This window comes from Triticum aestivum, chromosome 5A (genome assembly GCF_018294505.1).
Source record: "Triticum aestivum cultivar Chinese Spring chromosome 5A, IWGSC CS RefSeq v2.1, whole genome shotgun sequence".
Lineage (NCBI taxonomy): Eukaryota > Viridiplantae > Streptophyta > Magnoliopsida > Poales > Poaceae > Triticum > Triticum aestivum.
The window spans coordinates 633,310,358-633,332,619 of NC_057806.1; the positions used below are offsets into that span (position 1 = coordinate 633,310,358).

Here is a 22,262-nt window from a genome sequence, read left to right on the forward strand (position 1 = left end):
GGAGTATCATTTTTCTGAGGACTGGAAATTCACGGCCAAGGCGGCTGGGATGGGAGGCCTTGCCAACGCCCTCTCGCCGGCCGAAGAGCCAACGCGTCAGCTCTTGAGCTTCTCTCTTGCTTTCATCTCACTCCTCGTAAACGGATCGTCAAACCCGTTAGGATGTTATATGCTACCCAAAGTATATTGTTCGATTTGTACTTGCAAGAGGTTTTCTAAGGTGTACTTTTTGTGACATATAGTTTATATCTTTTAGTTAAATTCATGATCAGACTTTGACTCAAAATAAAAATGGGCCTAACAAACACCGACGGAGCAAGTAGTTTACAGAGGGAGTAGTCAATTACAAGTGAGAAAACATACCGAGTCGCTCCACGAAAACATTATCGCCCTCACCAGGTGTGGGTTCTCAAAGCAAGTTCGTCCACAAGTGAACAATGGACTATGTCTTAAATTGTCGTTTGCATGGACAGGTTTTAGTAAATGTTGTTACCGGTACATGATGTCCTGCAAGTTACGGCTTAACCTTACCGATGACAGCTCGAAAGTCTTCGTGCACATCCCCTAAGGACCGACGCCCCATAGTAGCAATCGTCGTCATTGAACCCTTGAATCGATTTGAAGCGCCTAACACCAAATATCATCATCGTGCACACAAAACGAGAAACCCTAACCTCACCGCTCCAAAAATACGTCAGGAATCTACGTGTGCGCTCCGTCGTGATGGGCGAACTCAAGGTGAATAGAAGCCCGAAAGACCAATTTGTCTGAATGCCACCCCCGCGAGAGAAAAAAATATGCTAACCTACACTACTAGCCAAAACAGAGGCACCGGGATCCCTCCCCGCCACCGGCCTTCTGTCGTGGTGTGCGCTCCGTCGTGATGAACGAACTCAAGATGAATAGAAGCCCGAAAGACCAATGTGTCTGAATGCCACCCCCGTGAAAGGAAAAAAAATGCTAACCTACACTACTAGCCAAAACAGAGGCACCGAGATCCCTCCACGCCACCGGCCTTCTGAGCGGCAGGTAGTGGGGAGGAGACTCCATGAGCTCACCGACGAAACTCAGAATGGATGCCCTGGCGGTGTGCTCCAAGAACAAGTACGCGGCGGAAGGAAGGGAATAGCCAAATAGGTCTGCTGTCTCTACTCTTTCTTTACAGCCTCACTTTGATTTGGTGGGGAGTAGCAATTTTTACAGCAATCGGTCACCTTTTAATTTACGGTCATGGAAGAATCTGCACAAGCCGCACACAACAAATTGAAATGCATGTTTGGAAATATGATCGATCTCAAAGTTAGAAAAGAATACATGTAACTCATGTGCCACGCGATAGTAATGCTGGCGCGATTGCGCTGTACTTTTCGCTGGCCTCGGTATGCTCCACCACATTAAATTATCAGTTTGTCTAATTTATATCTAGATGTTTTTTAAGAATGTCACATCTAAGCTTCTAGAAATATATAATGCAGCAACAAGAAAAAAATAAAGCAAAAAAATAGACCACAAGCAGAGTGGACATGAGCTTAGATGTGACATTACTAAATTATTCTCACGTGCCAGCGACACCGAGCTTGGTAGCAATTGAAAACCACACCATTTTTTGGAAACAAAGTACGACGGGCCACGGATGCACATTTCACGCAGGACGGGACGTACCGAAGCAATTTTCAGTTACTACGAACAAGTTTCCAGCTTCCATCCCTCAAAAAAAGAAGTTTCCAGCTTCCAGGCGGCGCCAGCAGTTCAAAAGAAGAATTGCCGCATGCACCAGCAGTGTAGGCCGCCTCCTCACCTAAAAGCGACATACACAATGCCGGTCCTATAAGACTAGAGTACATGATCTCCAAATAAAAGAGCACGTACATGACTACATCGTGGAGGGGAGCCACACACGCTGCCAGACAGAAAAATGGACCGGACCGGCGCATCAATGGACGCCACCGGCGGCGTCCGAGTATCATACAGAAAGGTTCGAGAAATCCAGCCGCTGCACACAGGGACCATCTCCTCATCAGCTCCTGTCTTCCAGCAGTACTCCGCTTGATGGCGCGGTTGAGGGACGCATCACCAGCTCATGGACGCTCCTCCATCCCTGATTTTGTCTGCAATTCCACCAGAAGAAAAAGCTCTGGGCACCTGAATGTGCTGTAGAACATGTTTATTGACTGTTATTTGTGCGCCGTGGTCGTCTTCTGCTGTCAAGATCGCACTGGCGCACCGTCAAAACCACCAGCAGGTGCAATCAAATTAAGATGGAGGAATCTTCTCCCACCAACTTTGCTCTCTTCCCTGCCAGGAGCGTGCATCTTCACTATGTGAAGCAGGCGCTGCTCTTGACTTTTTATTGAGGTATTTGCACTGTCTAGTGCACCAGAGCCGGCATCTGGATCAGATGTGTTCAATTCACCTGGCTTTCCCAATCCGGAATCTTTACCAGAGCATCGCTGATGGTTCATATGGGGCCGGGCAGAACGCTTATTTCGCTTGATGCCTGTTTGGATTACATCCATGGATTTCAGCCTGGTCCCTTGAGGGCTGCGGCTTGGCAACCTTTTGGACCGTTGAATCCCCTCTTCATCTTCACTGCTCAAAGAATACTCCGCTTGGTCTTCTGATCGAAACTCTCCATCGTACTCTGAAGTACTTGCCTTGGGTTGTTTTCGACTTCTAAGATACTCCTCGTCATAGACAGCTTCACCCATGATATCGCCATCACTGTCAAAGTTCGTGTCGATGTCCGAGACATTCTCAACAAAGTCTGTTGTGTATCTTTGAGATCTTTTTCTTTGACGAGACCTATAATTTGAACAATGCATGTTTATATGCTGATATAAGCTTTGGCAAAGGATCAGCTCAACATCAAGAGTTAAAGGAGTTACCTACGATCAAGGGTCTCAGCCTTTTCCTCACCACCACTCCCTTGGTAGCTATATGACTTCAGTGGAGATTCTCCACGCCGTCCATTACATACAGGTGAGGGTCCAGCTAACGTACCATTACTTGATGCCTCTCGTGTTGGGACAAGTACTCCTCTGTTGGTAGTGGCAACCACATGAACAGGGTTCTCACTTTTCCTGTCAATATAAGAGTACAGAAACTTGTGTCATGAGTTTCGTTGTTTATAAAATATCCTTTAATGGAACTATGGAGCGTAGATGATTCACCTACTTTATTGCTTTTAGGGCCTCATTTATTGAACGGTCATAATCATCTGCATGGTAAGGAAAGAGTTTCTCGTTAGGAGAACAGTAAATCTGTATATACCTTTGATCTTGTTCCAATGGGAACTATGAACTATCCAATGCAAAAAATGGCATGGAAATATTATTTAGTCTAAAAGATTTTTATGTACAATTGCAGTGGTATCATAACTTCAGTAGAGGGGTTTATACAAGTTACTGGGAATAGCTTGCTGACATTTATTATTCATAAGTGCTGAGACATTACAGATGCCTTTCTTAAAGCATATCAGTAAGAACAGCTAATCAGCTACAGAAAGTGCATCCCAACTTAACTATTCTTCTGCGCATAATAAACTAGCGAGACAACAGATTTGCAACTATGTAACTAAGCTTAGCAGGTTCAGACATTATTGACATGACACTTATGTGCACAGTATTTCTCATATGAAGGTGTGGATGAAAGCCTTTATAGAAGCTAGCCCTAATTCAGGCCGCGCTCAACCAAAATAAAGATAAGAATCCTATTGCTAGGAAGTTAGCAATTAGTTTCTGTTTGATAGGCTACGATTAGTTTATGGTTGTTAAGGTACTCTACCCATCCAATGTACTGCCACATGCCATTTGAAGATAGGCAAGAATCAATAAACAAAAGAAGGTCATTCTCATCCCTGATCTCTTCTCTACCAAAGAAAGCTGTGCAGCCCTTCCATCTTCTCGATCATTACGGTGATGCTAAAGCATGAAATGCCAATGAAACATCTAATGTGAAGGGTTGGCTAAATGAACAAGAAACTATAACAGCCGGTAAACACGTAATGGAGGAAATGCTACCATATTAGGACAACTAATTAATAGCAGTGTCAACTTTAGTCTTAAGCTTACCGAAAGTATAGGTGACACGCTTTCTTTCACGATGGGAGCGGCCAGAGGTGAATCTATCAAATGTCAAGTAGCTATTAAGGAGAAGGGCTTCTCTTTGTTGCTTTTTTAGCAGCTTCTCCTTCTTCTGCAAGAGGATTTCTCACATGTTAAATAGGCAGTTATTGTACTCTAGGCAGATAATTTGAACTCCTTTAGAGGAGCAGTTGAATACCTTGTGAGTCTTTTCCATCTCTGGGAGATAATTGAGCTTCAACTTCTTTCCAAGTGAGACCTCTGTCCTGTTACTACTTGAAAAGAGTTTTTCCTACATATAAGATTGAAAGAAAATAACTAATATCAGTGAACTTCCATAGAATTTTCGTAAGAGTAAGAGATCTAAAACTACTTCACAAGAATATTTTATGCCATTTGATGCCAAAAGTTCGCATTTTTATTTGGGTAAGCTCTTCCAGTGCGTCTCTCACTAAAGTCAGTAACCTTTGATGTACTTGGGGACCTTGGTTATCTCTGCCCACAGCATTAGATGGTTGCAGATGTCGGAATATTACATAGGGCATTGTAAGGTGGACACCTGACAGAGCACACTTTTGCACATGCTCGTATCCTCCCTCCCTCTCAGTTATGTTGCACAACATGCACCAACAAATAGTTAAATACTGGAGTACATGTTGATGTTATCTAAATTGGTTCTGGAAGGCCCTTGATCACATCTGCCTTTAATTTAATCTTGTCGCGAACATATGTCACACAAGAATCAAAATCAGCAATATCTAAGAAAAGCAAGCCCAAGTGTGAATAGTTGCCACCAAGCTACTAATGATACACAAGCACAGAGATTGACCAATTAATTGATCCTGTTTCCATGCATGCTCAATATGCTTTTCAGAGAAAATCATGCCAGCACCATGCATCAGTAGCAACAGAAGATGTCAAATGATGCTCACAGAAAGCGCATTTGCCTTGTGGGTGCTACTGTGTGCGTGTAAGTGTGTCTGATTCAACTCCATTCAGAGGAACAATTCCAGGACTCCATTCAGTAACAGAGGACCTAAAAAATGCATATGATTAACTCGAAAGTTTAAACTTACTGCTGCTGCTTCAAATTCAACAAAGTTTGTCGCGACAGTCTCCCACTGATAGGATACAACTGGAACACCTAAGAACCCCTTTCGTTTAGATTTTCTTGTTTGCTCCTTCACATACTCCACTTGTCTAATTTCACGATATAATCGATGCCCGAGAATCGGATCTTCATCATACCTATAGTGCATTGGTTGATTAGAATTGACCTTGGTCACAACAAGGTGCTTAAGATTCATTTCAGAATTAAAAGTTGTCTTTTGCCCACCAGTATGAGATTCCATGGGAATCTCCCCCAATTCGTTCTTTAGAGAAATCACGGAGCTGATAACCCTTTTTTAGACAACTATCTACGAAGATCCGAACATCCTCTTGCTGCAAAATAACTGTATCCTATCAGTTAATATGTCAACAATTATTTATCAATCTTGAAGCACTCATGACCAGAAAACTTAACGATGACAGACATTTGCAGCTAGTTGTAGACATCTCTTAACAATTACAAACATGAAGATATTGGGAGCATTTACATGCTCACAGAGGTGTTGTACACACGTGGGAGATACAACAAAACACTTCCTGGGCCTTGCTAGGAACCACATATTTCATCCACACAGGATTACATCAAAAATATGTCATTAAATCCATTACCACTCACAGTTTAACATGTGGAGATGAAATATGTCCAGAAAGAGATGTGTAAAACAGCAGGTAATTCATGCCACTGTTCTAAACAGCGGTTAGTGAACATTCAGAGAATCACTAATCGCTTATGCAGATTAGCAGACTCGATATGCAATTGAGTAATGAATACATCAAGCAGGTGCACATGTAGATTGCAGAGCAATACTCAAATCACTGATCATATGTTTAGATAACTGTAAGTCGCATGCCCAGACCTATCACTAGGCTGCAAACATATGCATTATTAAATCTGACTTTTGCGAGTACATCAGGCAGCTTTTAATAACATATACGAACATTCCTATGTAATTGACCACAGATATTACTGACTATTTAGCAGGAGGCCGACTACAAGTAACCTTTCATAGATTAAATGCAGACGAAGCACCAACATTCATATGTTACCATTAGCTGCTAGATAAACAACCTAGAATGTGGGTTTTGTTTCATATGATAACATAACACTGTGAGGCTCACCACTATCACTGCAAATGTTCCACACGAAAATTAGGGGCACACACCTCACAACGTATGTCACATATTGCTTTCAGGATCATTAATCGAGTCGCTGGCTCAAGTTCCTTGTACGTTTCAATTTCCGCTCTGAGAAACGGAAAACAATAAGTCATCCAATATTCAATTGTAGCAAGGGATTCAGGTGAGGAATTGCTTGGGCACAGAACTCACCCATGTGAGGCAACGATTGGTAGATTGTCTTCTGCAACCTGAAGATCATGCCTTTATTTTTAGCTCATTAACCAAATGCAGCACTACCCCTATTGCAAAATTGTTCTTGACAATGAACAAATCACATACCAGATGCCACCAGTCCTTCAATTTTCTACATAACACAGTCACCCATTTTCCGTCTGCCATGGACATTCGAGCTACAGGAGGAATCGACTGCAAAATGCAAATAAGAAACACTAAGAAGCTATGTACTCCTGTAATATTTGACAAGCTTATCAATTATTATTTGAACACTGGTTCTATGGAGGAGAATGTGTGATGTTGTTGCAACATTTCCCAACATCAGGCTCACCCTTAATAGCGGCACATGCAAGCCTTCCAATGTGCCATTGGGCACTATGAGGGCGTCCTCCAGCTCCTCCGCCGTGAACTCCACCGCGATGTTGAGCAATGGCCGGAACACCTGCAGCTCCGGAGGCCGGAGCAGAGCAACCGCGCCGAGGGTCAAACTCCGAATGCTAAACCCTAAACCCTAGAGGAGAAGGCCCAGGCAGCGGAACGCGATCGGGAGCGCTCACCTGGAGGAAGTTGAGGACGGAGGCGAGCTCCCACATGCCCCGCAGCCTCCACCGCGGCAGCTCGCCGGGGTCCGCGGGCTCCGCGACGAGCGGCGTCACGACGCGGCATTGCGGCGCGTCCGGCTCCGGCTCCTCGGGCTCCTCCTCCGCGATCTTCCTCCGGCGGCCCGGGCCCGGCCGCCGCGGCGGGGGCGTGGGGTAGGGCGCGGACGGCGCGAGGGGGCGGCTGCACGCGCGCGGCGGGCGCGTCCTCCTCGCCGGCGGCGCGGCGGCCTCCGCCTCGGGCGGCGGGGGCTCGCGCGGAGGATCCTGCTCCGGCGGCGAGGAGGCGGCCATCTCCGGCGAGATTTTGGCGGCGGAGCGTCGGATCGGCGGCGAGGGGCAGGGGCGGGAGGGGAGGGGGCCGGGCCGGTCACGGGCTCACGGGGAAAAGGGGGAGGAGTGAGGGGGCAGAAAGGGGATTTCGCGTGGGGCGAGGTAACGGAAGCGCGTGGGCAAAAGCGGGATTTCGGGCGGGCCGGGGTTTTGGGGAGGGTTTCGGCCGGACCGGGTCATCATGCCCCAATCATCATCACAAGGTGACATAGATAGGGTGATCCCATTAAAAACCAAGTGCTAGTGCTGATGCTGCTATTGTTGTTGCTGCCGAGGGAACAATGTGCAAATCTCACAACCTTGAAGGATAAAAGTTTATGCTTTGAGTCGAAAATAAGGAAAAAAAAAGGTAATGATATCTTGCGAACACCCAGAAACACACGATCCACATCCAAATAACGGCACTACAGATATTGCACTGAAGAGTAAAGACTGTCATGATTTTTCTGAAAACGGTCGCCATCCATAGCACTAGAAATGCCGCCCCGCGTGTTCGTAAGTGCCATGTGTGCCAGCGAACGTTCGCCGGGGATTAGCGTCCCAAAAAACGCTAAAAAAAAGTGTAAAGCTTTGGCAAGAGACCTGCAAATGATATGTCCCATTCATCTAATCATCTTACAAATGCTTGCCGGTTGGAGAAACCAATGAAATATATGAGGAACAATCATGAATCCGCATATAAAAAAAATATCATGTTAGGCGGTCTGCAACCTTTCAAGTATATCTCCAAACTGATATTACTGATGATACCTTCATCTCCATCCAAGTTTCTTCTTCAAATGTGGATTATATTTTATAGGCCGAAACTATTATTTGCTGCTACTCCCTCCGCGTTGAAGAAATGTTGCCTTTTTCATGAATTACTAACTTTAAAGCCTTTGTTGCGAAAGATATCAGGCACAACTTCGGCCACTGAAGGAGCATGCCAATTTAAGCGGACATCCTCCAACCTTCATCCTATGTGACTTCAAAGTGAAAATCCTAGTTTCCACATCACATAGGTCCACGAAATCATGTTTTATAGACCAATCTATCCATGCTTAAAATTCAAACATTTGTTTATTAGGGTCTAAAGAAAAAATACGCTTTTCGATGTCCTCTAAAAGGCATTTTTAGGCGAACCAACCTGTGCTTAGATGGTTAGGAGGACAGTGGTATCCCCAGCTCATCATGAGTTCAAATCTTGTCGACTACGAGGGCCTGGTGCTCGCATTTATTTCAGAATTTCTGGCGATGTGCGTTCAGTGGGAGGGGGCGTTTCCGTCGACTACAAGACGCCTACGGTGACTTTGTAAATCTCAGGATGATATACCGGCTCAGTTTTTTAGAGGTGCTCATAAAACTATGATATGTGTGCGCATGTTTGTAAGGATGAATATATGCAAGTATATACTCCCTCTGGTTCTTTTTAGTCTGCATATAAGTTTTGTCTGAAGTTAAAGCATCTCTACTTTGATCAAAATTATAGAAAAAAGTATGAATATTCACAATGTCAAATTAACATTATTGGATTCATTATGAAATGTAGATTCATAGTATATATATTTGGTATTGTAGATGTTAATTTTTTTTAATATAAATTTGGTTAAAGTTTACAAAGTTTGACTTGATACAATTTTAATATGCAGAGTAAAAAGGACGGGAGGGAGCACCGTCTGTACTGCGTTAAGAAAACAAGGTTTTTGGCTGTTGGATACGCGGCGTCTGTATAAGTTTCCACGGCGGGCGTGGCTGTGAGCATCTGGGCACGGCGGGTGAGAGGAGACGGCCCGCTGCAGGCGCAGGGGGAGGATCCCCCATGGCGGCCAGGTAATTTTCAGTTGGAACAACCTCAAATCTCTCCGTTACTGACATGGCAAAAATGGATCTACACTGGAGCTAGATTCACGATCTAAAACCCGTGGTCAGAATAATTCCAGGCATTCTTGAAAAAATATTATTCCAAAGGTACTGGTTTTGGAAGTTCCAAGTTGGAGCATTGGTTCACGACATGGACAGCCAGAGTCAGACCATGGAGTTAATGCCCGTGAAAGGCTGTTTTCATTTTCCATTTTGATGATTGATAGCTGACTCATTTCTGCCCCTCAACCTTCACAGACCAGGTCTCTTCACGAGAGCCGACTCGTTCTGCTCCTCCTTCCAGATCCAATCCATGGCGATGTGTGCTACAACAAGCCTGCCAGCCATGAGAAAGACGATTCATAAACTGTATTGCCGCATCGATTCCTAAGAGGTATGCTGGGCTCAACCGTCACCATCTTTAAACCGTAATGAATTTTTGTAGTTGCTGTTAGACCTTTCAGCCTGAGCATTGATAGTTGTGGATGACACTAGGAGAGTTGGGACAATTTTCGTTGGTTTATTTCTCACACAATGCCATGCCAACCTGAGGGGTTGGGGTTACATATTTATAGGCTGCTAGCCAGCCAAGGCATATGCTAAGATGCTGCTAAGATGCCAGTCTAAGATGCTAGTCTAAGATGCTAGTCTAAGATGCTAACTGACAGTCCTTGATGGTCAAGAACAGAACTCTATCCTAACAGCCAGTCCTTGATGGTCCAGGACTTTATCCTCCTAACTGCCACAAGGACCATGTGCTGCAGCCCCACAAGGACCCTAGTACACAGACTTATCCATCATTCTCCCCCTAAGTCTTGTACGTCGTCTTGTGGGAGAGTTGAATCATCCCAATCCTGGAGCAAAGTTCGAGGAACTTGACCCTCCCAAGGGGCTTGGTGAGCAGGTCTGCGAGCTGATCCTTGGTGTTGATGTAGCTCGCCTCGATGCTCCCTTCTTCCACACAGTTGCGGATGAAGTGATACCTCAGTCGGATGTGCTTGCTCCGTTCGTGGAACACGGGGTTCTTTGCCAGGGCCAGGGCGGACTTGCTGTCCACCAGGAGTTGCACCGTTCTGGTGTCTTGAACGAGAAGATCACCAAGCAGTCGAGCAAGCCAGAGCGCCTGAGTACAGGCGGTGGAGGCCGCTATGTACTCAGCCTCACAGCTGGACAGGGCCACCACCTGCTGCTTGACTGATTGCCAGCTCACGAGACACTTGCCGAGGAAGAGGAGGATCCCGCTCGTGCTCTTGCTGGTGTCGATGTCGCCGGCGTGGTCGCTGTCGCTGTACCCGACGAAGTGTGCCGCCCCAGGGCACCTAGGGTAATGGAGGCCGTGGTCGAGGGTCCCTGCTATGTAGCGGACGATCCTCTTCACTGCCTGCTGGTGTTCCGACGTTGGTCGCTCCATGAACCGACTGACATAGCCGACGGAGAATGCCAAGTCCGGCCGTGTGTGAGTGAGGTAGCGAAGGCTCCCCACAAGGCGTCGGTACTGCGTAGCATCCACTTCCTCCGTCGTGCTGTCGCGACTTAGTTTCAGCCTCTCCTCCATCGGAGTGAGAGCTGGATGGCAGTCGGTGAGCCCAGCTAGCTCAACGATGCGTTTGGCGTAGGCGGACTGTCGAAGCGCGATCCCGGAGTGGTCCTGGTGCACCTCAATCCCTAGATAGAAGGAGAGGAGCCCCAGGTCACTCATCTGGAACGTGGCCTTCATGTCTTCCTTGAACGCCGCCACCTCTGCATCTTTGGTGCCGGTGATCACCAGGTCGTCAACGTAGACGCCCACCAGCAGGGCATTTCCTCCACTCCCCCGTCGGTAGACGGCAGCCTCATGCGGGCTCTGCTCGAAACCCATCTTCTTCAGCGTGGAGTCCAGCTTGGCGTTCCACGCCCTGGGTGCCTGCCGCAGGCCATAGAGAGCCTTGCGCAGGCGGAGCACCTTGCCCTCCTGGCCGGGAATCGTAAACCCCGATGGCTGATGCACGTAGACTTCCTCCTTCAAGTCGCCATTGAGGAATGCCGACTTAACGTCCATGTGGTGGACACGCCAGCCCTCCTGGGCAGCCAGCGCAAGGAGAAGTCGCACGGACTCCATCCGTGCCACGGGAGCGAAAGCGTCGTCGAAGTCGACTCCTTCCTGCTGCAAGAAGCCTCGGGCCACCAAACGAGCCTTGTGCTTGATGATGGCGCCGGCTCCATCCCTCTTCAGCTTGAACACCCACTTAAGGGTGATTGCGCGGTGACCTCGAGGGAGATCAGCAAGCTCCCAGGTGCGGTTTTGCTCGACCGCATCCATCTCCAACTTCATCGCGGCGCGCCATGCCGCGTCTCTCTCGGCCTCTGCAAAGGACCGTGGTTCGCCGTCTTCACACACGAGCTGTAGCTGCGCCTCCAGGTCACGTGGCACCAGTCCTGGCACCGGCTGGTCGCCGAGCACATTATCCATCGTACGGTACCGCAGCGGTTCGCCTCCATACCATGCGTCGACCCGCTCCTCGTCGTGAGTGAGCGGGGAAGCGAACTTCATCGGGTTGTGCTCTGCGTGAGCTGGTGCTGATGAAGACGAGCCCGGAGTGGCGACCGCCGGGGCTGGAGTATGCGGCGTCGCTGGTTGTGGTGTCGTCGGTGTAGCAGGCGCCGGAGTCGATGTAGTTTTGGGGGCCGGGGTAGACGTGCCCGGTGAAGAGGAGCTGCTTGCTCCCCCAGCTTCCTTGAAGTGAGCGTACTCGACAATGAAGTCGTCATACGTCGGCGTCGAGCCGTCGTCCACCGCCTTGTCCCATTGCCACCCTCGCCCTTCGTTGAACATGACGTCTCGCGCTGTGCGCACACGTTGTGTCTTTGGGTCGAGGATGCGGTAGGCCTTTGAGCCCTCCGCGTAGCCGATGAAGACTCCCGGAGTGCTCCTGTCGTCGAGCTTGCCGATGTGGCCGAGCTCCTTGGCGAACGCAAGGCAGCCAAAGACCCGCAAATGAGAGACCGCCGGCTTCCGCCCATGCCAGGCCTCGTACGGAGTTCTGCCGTCGAGTGCCTTAGTAGGAGAGCGGTTGAGGATGTAGACGGCCGTTAGCACCGCCTCTCCCCAGAAGACAGCCGGCATCCCTCTCTGCTTGAGGAGAGCCCGAGCCATCCCCACAACCGTCTGGTTGCGCCGCTCGACGACGCCGTTTTGCTGCGGGCTGTACGACGCGGAGTAGTGGCGCTGGATGCCCTCATCGGCGCAGTACGACGCGAATTCAGCCGTCGTGAACTCGCCGCCGTTGTCAGTGCGCAACACGCGCAATTTGCGGCCGCTCTCCGCCTCCACACCAACCTGCGCGCGCCTGATGGCGTCCGCCGCTTCTCCCTTACTGCCGAGGATCATCACCCACATGTAGCGGGAGAGATCGTCGACGAGCAGCAGGAAGTAGCGTCGACCTCCTGGTGTGGCTGGCGTCACCGGGCCGCACAGGTCTCCGTGCACGAGCTCCAGCTTCTCCTTAGCCCGAAAACTCGCCTGTTGGGGAAAGGGGAGTCGTCTCTGCTTTGTCAGTACGCAGATGTCGCAGAACTGCTCCACATGGTCGAGGCATGGCAGGCCTCGCACCATCTCCTTGGCACTTAGACGCTTCAGGGCCTCAAAGTGAAGGTGCCCAAAGCGCTCATGCCACTGCCACGCCTCGTCGTCTCGACGGACAGCGAGACAGACCGGTTGTGCCACCTGCACATCAAGGACGTAGAGTCGATTTTCACCTCTGGGCACCTTGGCGAGAAGGCGACGCTGGCGATCCCAGATGCGTAGGACCCCATGCTCAATCAGCACGCGTGAGCCGTTCTCATCCAGCTGTCCCAAGCTGATGATGGAATTCCTTAGCGCGGGGATGTAGTAGACACCGGTGAGCAGCCGGTGCTCTCCCATCTTGGTGGTGAAGATGACGGAGCCGACGCCCTTTATCTCCACAGCGGAGGCATCCCCGAACTTGACGGAGCCTCGCGCATCGGAGTCGAGCTCGGCGAAGAATTCCCTTCGACCGGTCATGTGGTGGGTGGCGCCGGTGTCGAGGCACCACCCCGTAGCCTTGTCCTTCCCGGAGCCATTGCCGAGAAGAGCATGTGCTTTTGGCTCATCGAGGTGGATGAAAGCCTTTGCGACTGGAGTCGCCGAGGGTAGCTCAATGCTCGCATGCGCCATGAACAGAGCCGTCTCCTCCTTCTTCGCCTGTGCGACGTGAGCCTGGCCTTGTCGTGGTTGCCGACACTCATTGGCCCAATGGCCAAACCGGCCACAGTTGTGGCAACTGTTGTCTTGTGCCGGCCTGGGCTTGCCAGCGGCACCGTCCTTGGCGCCTCCGCGGGCGTCACCTTCGGCACGTCCTTGTGCCCTGCCCGGGGGGCCTCTTCGCGCCTTACGCTGCTTGCCACGCTTGCGGCCGCCCGTCGAGGAGGAAGGCTCCCCCTTCTTCTTGTCACCAAGGCTGGGATCCCACTACTCCCGAGTTAGGAGCAGCTTCCCGCCGGTGGTGACGGGCCCCGAGGGGGGCTGTGGCTCGTCGGTGTCGACGACCTTGAGTCGACCTATCGCCTCCTCGATCGTCATCGTGGAGAGGTCCAACAACGACTCGATCGAGCGAGCCATCTGCTTGTACTTCTCGGGAATGCACCGAAAAAGCTTCTTGACAGCTCTCTCCTCGGTGTAGGTGGCATCGCCAAACTTCACCATCTTCTGCAGCAGAGTGTTGAGACGGAGAGCAAAGTCATCAACGTCCTCACCTGGCTTGAAGCCCAGGTTCTCCCACTCCTTACGAAGTGCCTGCAGGGTGGACTTGCGAGCACGGTCGCTGCCGATGCGTGCTGCGGCGATGGCGTCCCAAGCCTCCTTGGCAGTCCGCTTGTTGGAAAGCGAGAACTGCATCTCGGGCGGGACTGCGGCAATGAGGGCGTCCAGCGCCCGTCGATCCTCTAGGTGGTCGACGTTGCTGTCCTGGACTGCCTCCCACATGCGCCGCACCTGGAGCCTGACCTTCATGATCCCGGCCCACTCGACGTAGTTGGTTTTAGTGAGGGTAGGCCACCCAACACTGGAACCAACATCCCTGACCACAGTCCGGACCTCGTAGAGGCCGCGGTCCTGGTCGTTGCAGCCGCCGTCGCGGTGCGCGCCTCCACCTGGAGCGCGGGCGTGCTCGGCTGCCCACTGCGCCGTCCGCTCCTGCGCCACTTTGGCGTGATCTGCGTCGGCGCCGTCGTCCGCAGGCTCGGAGCTGCTGGAGCTGCCGGGGCTGCCGCGGAGTGCCTTGGCATCCGCCGTAGCCTCACGGGCTGCTTCTGCTGCTGCTGCTGCTTCTACCTCCGCCCTGGCTGCTTCTACCTCCGCTCTGGCTGCTGCCAGCTCCGCTGCAGCCAGCCTCGACACTCTTGCCGCCGCAGCAGCCGCTGCTACAGCCGCTCGCTCACGCTCCTCTGCCACGGCGCGCTCGGCCTCTTGCCGGCGCCGCATGCTCGAGATAGCCGTGTGCTGAGAGCGACCTGCAGACATGGCTCGCTGCAGGGGGACTGTTGCGTGAAGAGGAGGCTGATGAAGACGAGCTGCTGCTCGACAGTCCGGAGGGAGGAAGGTAACCAGAGGCAGACGGAGCAGCTGCTGCTACCGACTTGGGCTGCTCACAGGAAATGCTCAGGGTGCAGGTTAACGAGGCTCTGATACCACTTGTTAGACCTTTCAGCCTGAGCATTGATAGTTGTGGATGACACTAGGAGAGTTGGGACAATTTTCGTTGGTTTATTTCTCACACAATGCCATGCCAACCTGAGGGGTTGGGGATACATATTTATAGGCTGCTAGCCAGCCAAGGCATATGCTAAGATGCTGCTAAGATGCCAGTCTAAGATGCTAGTCTAAGATGCTAGTCTAAGATGCTAACTGACAGTCCTTGATGGTCAAGAACAGAACTCTATCCTAACAGCCAGTCCTTGATGGTCCAGGACTTTATCCTCCTAACTGCCACAAGGACCATGTGCTGCAGCCCCACAAGGACCCTAGTACACAGACTTATCCATCAGTTGCTTCAGTGGGTAGCTTTCCACAGGTTTGCATTTTGACATTCCAGATCTTTGGTTCTATGCATCAATTGGTTTCCACCTGTCCTGCTAGTGTTATCCATTCTCCCTGTCAGAAAGCACTTGACTGCTTTTCGTTTGGTTTGCACCTGGATGCAGAATTACCCAGTGCCTACCCTGAAGCTCCAGTTACTACCACGGCAGAACTCAACAATAATGATTAATTTTGCTATCTCCTACCCACAGTCTCGCCCTTCCCTTGTGGGTGCAATTCCCTCCATTGATGAAGTCCACCAACAAAATTAAACAATTTTGTGCAAATTACTGAAGAACCAACCTAGGAAAACGCAAAGGCACAGTGTCTCACTGCATAGATGAAAGAAGAGTTTGTACAAGCCCTAAGAAGGGCGACACCTGGTGATTACAACACGACGCCTCTAATCGCTAGACACCTACTCACCTAGGTTTATTATAATTAAACCAGACAATATTTATTCTTCATCATCTAGAGAACATGGTCTATGATTAAATTGGCGAAAATCGAGCACTCTTATTCTTTCATTTACGTGTTGGGCTCAAATCGACTCATACCCCATCTTTGGTCAACTTCCTACCCTTCGGCAGCCAGAGGAGATCTTTTATGAAAAACTATTTTGTATACGCACGTCAATGTTTTTGTCAGTACGTGGACATCTTATATGACCACAAATCACTTGCCAATCATTGATTCTGCAAATTACTTCTATGTTGTTGATAACTCTGGTTATCTGAGATCTGAGTTTCACATTTTTGGCAACTATTTTTCAGGTCAAGTTGATGCATCCAGCATGTACTAGTCAAGGCTAACTGGTATACGCAGTCTTTGCTACTTTTCTTTCATATAAGATGGACCTTCGAGAAAGTATGGTACCAGATATGATCCAAAGGGATGACAGATCAAAGTGGTTATCACATAGCAATCATAACATAAAATCCTTCACAGAGGATGAGATAAGAAGAATTACCAGCAACTATGAAACTATCATTGGAAAAGGCGGCTTCGAAGAAGTTTGCAAAGGTGTTCTCCAAGATGGAAGAACAGTTGCAGTCAAGAGATTTATCCATAATGAAGAGGAAAATTTTGCCAAAGAGCTGAAAGTCCACTGTGAAATCAACCACAAGAATGTAGTTACGCTCATAGGCTACTGTGCCGAGGAAAATGCCCTAATGATTGTCAGTGAGTACATATCCAAAGGGAATCTCAGCGATGTTCTTCATCATGAATGCATTCCCATCACGTTGGATACACGACTGCGGATCGCGGTGGAGTGTTCAGAGGCACTGTGTTACATGCATTCACAAATGTATACTCAGGTCATTCATGGTGATATCAAGCCTGCCAATATACTATTAGATGACAACTTCAATGCAAAAGTATCCGACTTTGGAATATCAAGACTTGTGAACACAGACTCGACCCTTTTCACTGATCGTGTAATAGGGAGCATAGGTTACACGGACCCTTTGTTTGCCCGCAGCGGGCATCTCACCTAGAAGAGTGATGTTTACAGTTTCGGAATTGTTCTGGTTGAATTGATCACAAAGAAAAAGGCAACAACAAGAAATGGGGGGACCAGCATAGTTGAATGTTTCACCCAAGCTCTTGCGACAGGGAAGAGAAGGGTGAGAGATCTGTTCGATGTTGAAATCTCAAGCCAGAACAACATGAAGGTTCTTGAAGGGGTTGCAGAGCTGGCAGGACAATGTTTGAGGATGGAGATGGATAGACGCCCTGAGATGACAGACGTGGCAGAATGTCTTCGGGCACTTAAGAAAACTCAAGTTCAAGGAAAACAAACACCAACTATTTTTCCTTGGGGGTGGAGGAACAAGCCAGCTGCTCTAAACAACCAGCAATCTTCTAGCTCAGTCACGCAACAATCTTTGCCACCCAGCTTGTGCCGCCATTTCTCACTTAGGGAGTTGAAATCTGCGACAAGAAACTTTGATAACTCACACCTTCTTGGTCAGGGTATACATCGTAGAGTTTACTATGGAGTGATTTATGGGGGTCCAACCAAGGTGGCTGTCAAACGTGGCAGTGTTGACTATGATGGAAGTGACTTCCAGACAGAGATAGCGATGATGGCAAAGCTCCGTCACGATCATCTCGTACCATTGGTCGGTTACTGCAAAGAGGAAAACGAGATGATACTGATCTACGATTACATGGCTCGTGGCACCCTGCGTGAGAACCTTTACGCTAACAACACCGAGGAGCCACCTCTTAGTTGGAGGCAGCGTTTAGAGATTTGCATAGGTGCTGCTCATGCCCTGCATTACCTTCACGAGTGTTCCTTCATCCCCAATTATGTGTCGACGACGAACATTCTCCTGGATGAGAGATTGGTTGCGAAGGTTCCATGTGAAGTCTCGGTGCCGCATAATCTCACACGTACAATATATAAGGATTACGTCGATCCTCAGTTTTACCGCTCTTGCAAACTCACAGAGAAATCCCATGTATATTCCTTTGGTGTTGTGCTATTTGAGGTTTTGTGTGCACGGGCTGCTTATGATCTCAATCTCCCAATTATATTATGTGACGGAGAAAGTACAAAACTGGTTCTTCTTTGCTTCTCGTCCTGAATAAGGTATCATTGATCGTACTAGCACCTTGTTTCTTCTCAACTTTAGGGTGCAGAAGAAGCTGAATGGAAAGCTGAAGCAGCTCAGAAGCGAGCAGGCAGACATATGCATGGCTTCAGGAGCGGTGCAAATGATGAATGACCAAGAGCTGTTCCAGCATGAACCCTCTGGGTGTTTCACAATTACTACATTTGTTGAGACGGTCAAATTTGTGGATTTTTTTTTCGATGGAACTACGAGCGAAATTCGGCCTTATACCCTATCCAATAAAAGAGAACCAGAGTTCTTTACTGAACCTTTTTCGGTGGGAAGAAGCTTTTTATCAGAGCATCTTCTTGGCGTTGTAGAACCAACTTTGGAAAGACGAGAACCGTCCCAAAGATCCAAGTCCATCCGATCTCAGGCGACACCAAACATACAGGGTAACCCGATAAACCAACTGCTCTGCTACTCAGGGAACATGCATAAATCCGCAGTATTCATGAAGAGAAGCCTGTGAGAAGTTCAAGCTTTGGAAACTAAACAAAAAAACTCAAAAAAGAAAATGTTTTTAAGCTTTCACATCCTGACAGGTTTCATGAAAAAAAATCAGTTCCGCGTTCATCTTACGAATGATTATCGGCTACAGAAATCCATGGGATACATGAAAGTCGTGAATACACGAGGAACCGTCCTTAATCCGAAGGCCAAAACAAAAAAGCACTGCGCACAGCGGTCTCCCTAAATGTATGTCTGATGTCTCCACCAGCAATTACAGCTCCAAAAGCTAGGAAAAAAACTACTCCCTCCACTCCATAATATAAGAGCATTCTTTGGAGGGACTATTATTAACTGAACTATAGAGGGTAACACAATTCCACAGAAGTGAGAATCGTGACTTAGCATACCTCAATTTGATGTTCCAAAGCTTGGACATAATTAATTATCTTATCAAGGACTTATGCTTTGCCGATAACCTGACCAAGGAAGAAAAAGCTTCCCAAAGAAAATCATTTACAGAAACAGAACTATAGGGAAGACCTAGAGCTTGCTGATTTATTTTATTTTTTTGGAAAAGGGGGACTTCCCCGGCCTCTGCATCGGAAAGATGCATACGGCCACCTTTATTAAAAAAACAAAAAGGTTCAACACAAGTCTAAAATTCTCAAAAAAAGCAGCTCACAGAGCGCTGAAGAAGCAAAACAAATGCCACAGCCGGACGGCAAGAGAAAGATAGGAAAACTAATTGCCTATCCTATTACATGACCGCCATCCAAACCGGCTGAAGATATCCCGTGCAACCATCTCCCATCGGATAGATCCAGTAACCAAACGCTCCCTGGCCTCCGTCGGAGTGAGTAATGACCACATACGGATCAACGCAATGGCTCGGAATATAACCTGCAAAAAATGAGTGTTGGATGTTCTGTTAAAGACTAAATCATTTCTGCAATTCCATATAGCCCATAATAACGCACATACTCCAACACGAATGTGTCTCGCTGTACGGGGCTCAATCCCATCCAACCACGTTCCGAATAATGTATTAATATTCTGTGGAGGAGTAATATTAAAGGCTATTGTCACTGACTGCCATAAATTTTTTGCCGTAGGACAATCGAGAAAGAGGTGTTTAATAGTTTCATCTGTATCACAAAAGCTACACCGACTAGATCCATTCCAGTTGCATTTAATCAAGTTGTCCTTAGTTAAAATGATTTGTTTATGCACAAATCACATGAACACTTTAACTCTCAAAGGGACTTTGACTTGCCATACATGTTTCGACTTTGGAATAGAACTAGAGTTAATGATATCCACGTACATAGATTTAACCGTAAAAACTCCATTTGTCGTAAGCTTCCAACATAACCGATCTGGGCGCTGAGAAAGTTGAACCTCCATCAGTCTTCTCACAAGATGGAGCCAAGCTTCCCAACGGTTACCGGCTAAAGCTCTCCTGAAGCTTACATGTAGAGGCGTGGACTGACACACCGTCTGAACGGTCGCATCTCTTCATTGAACAATACTGTAGAGAGAAGGATGCTGAACCGCCAATGGCGTATCCCCTAGCCAGGTATCCTCCCAGAACCTTGTAGACGTACCATTACCGATAACCACCTTGGCCCGGTTAAAGAATAGCGACTTAACTCGCATCAGGCCTTTCCAGAAAGGCGAATCCGTCGGCCTCACCGTCACCTGGGATAAGGTCTTGGAATGAAGATACTTATTACGCAGAATCTGGGCCCAAGTGGCTTCGGTCTCTCGCGAAAGCTTATATAGCCATTTATTGAGGAGGCATTTGTTCTTAACCTCCAGATTTTCGATCCCGAGACCCCCTTGGTCCTTAGGTCGACAAATAATGTCCCATCTAGCTAATCTATACTTTCTCTTCAATTCATCGCTTTGCCAGAAGAAACGAGATCGATAGAAATCGAGTCTTTTCCGAACACCCACTGGTACTTCGAAAAAAGACAGAAGGAACATGGACATACTAGTGAGCACCGAATTAATAAGAACTAACCGGCCTCCATATGACATCAGTTTGCCTTTCCAACATCCCAATTTCTTCTCAAAACGATCCTCAATGCACTTCCATTCGCTATTTGTTAGCCTAGAGCTTGATGATGATACAAAGATAAATACATATGGTACATTAGTGGGACATAATGGAAACGTAAGAAATATTGGGTGCTTGTTGAGATTAAAATGCACCTTATTACATCCAGGGACAATATCTTGAAGAATTTTCACCTGCTCGGGTATTTTTTCACGCCATGCTTGTGAAAATAAGTACAACTTTTAGTTAGGCTATGGCTTTCAGTTGCTTGACCCCATCTTGCCCTCGCATGGATGAAATCTTGCTTTGGTGGCTTTGGCCGAGGAGGATTTTGGGTGGGGTTGAGGTAACATAAGCGCGTGGGAGGTGGGGAGGGGGAGGGGGGAGCAGCGTTGCCGCATCCGCTGGGACAGGGGTAAAGGGGGGATTTCATGTGGCTCGGGTTTGGGGCAGGGTTTTGGCCGGACCAGGTCATCATAACTCAATCATTTGAGAAAGAAACTTGGAAAGATAAATAAACAAGTCATAAATTTTACACTTCTATTATTTTTAGAAGAAAACAATTGAAAAGTGTAAAGCTTTGACCAAAGACTTGAAAGAAGTTGGTTCCATTCATCTTATAAATAATTGTCGGCTACATAAATAAATACATGAGGAATCCTCTATTCCTAAGCGGTTATAACCCACTACCCAATTCCTCTCCATACAACAATGACACATCACCAAGTCATGCATGTAGTCATAATTTGCCTTTTTACAATAATTTGTTCATGCAAAACATGGCACATCATTAACTCATGCCTGTTATTAGTTTAAGTTTATTTAGCACTTTTTATGCATTTTTGATAAGACTCACACAACAATGCATATGGCATCTTCTAGTAGTCATGAATCCATAGGTAAAAAAAGCAGCCCGCTAGGCGATCTACAACTTTGAGTTGTATCAGTGATGCCTTCGTCTTCATCCAAGGTTTTTTTCAAAGAGGGTTCCCTCCGATTTCACCACTGAGTTTGCAACTACTAAAAGAAAAGAAAAGAAAATCAACCATAAGGCTAGATAACCTGGGCACCCTATCATCAGTTGACTACTATATCAACCAAGCCAAAAGCTCCAGGATGCCGTCACCAGGCCCCCAATAAGGCAAGCAACGTTTGTGACCCTGTTGTGAATATATTACAAGTTTTAGAGACAAAATAAGCAACGAAAATGATGAGTGTTTCTTAAGCAGGTCAGCTACATTTGATCTTCATTGGCAAGTTGACTGCATCATCTCCAGGCCAAAGCACTATTGTATTCGCAGCACACCAAAAGTCCACCCTTGTACCACCTTAAAGACTTCATTTGTTGTTAGTCCTAGAACTCTTACGACCCACTTTAGCCTTCTTTTCATTTCCCGTTTTAACAGTCCAATCACCCAGCCATCTAGCGATCATGTTAATGGGGGCATAAGGGTCAATAAATTTTTTTATTATATAAAAAGAGTTCCATTTCTAATCTTCCAGATTGTCCAGAAGGCCACATAAATCTCAGCAAATGCCAAGTGCTTATCATCAAAATGGAATTTTTGCAACCAATTCCCAAGAAAAAGCATCAATGTTATCAGGGATATCAAGAAGGTTAAAATCACATTTTATAATGTTCCAAAGCATTCTAGCCAAGGAACATTTCATAAAAGAGGCGATTATTTGGTTCATCCATCCCACAAAAAGGGCAAGCCCTGCTACCAATCCACACCCTTC

The 22,262-nt window shown here is 47.8% G+C and overlaps 1 pseudogene; it reads left to right on the forward strand.

Moving 5' to 3' along the window:
* Positions 1–9,272: 9,272 nt before the first annotated feature.
* Positions 9,273–18,134, forward strand: LOC123105490 (putative wall-associated receptor kinase-like 16; annotated as a pseudogene).
* Positions 18,135–22,262: the final 4,128 nt, after the last annotated feature.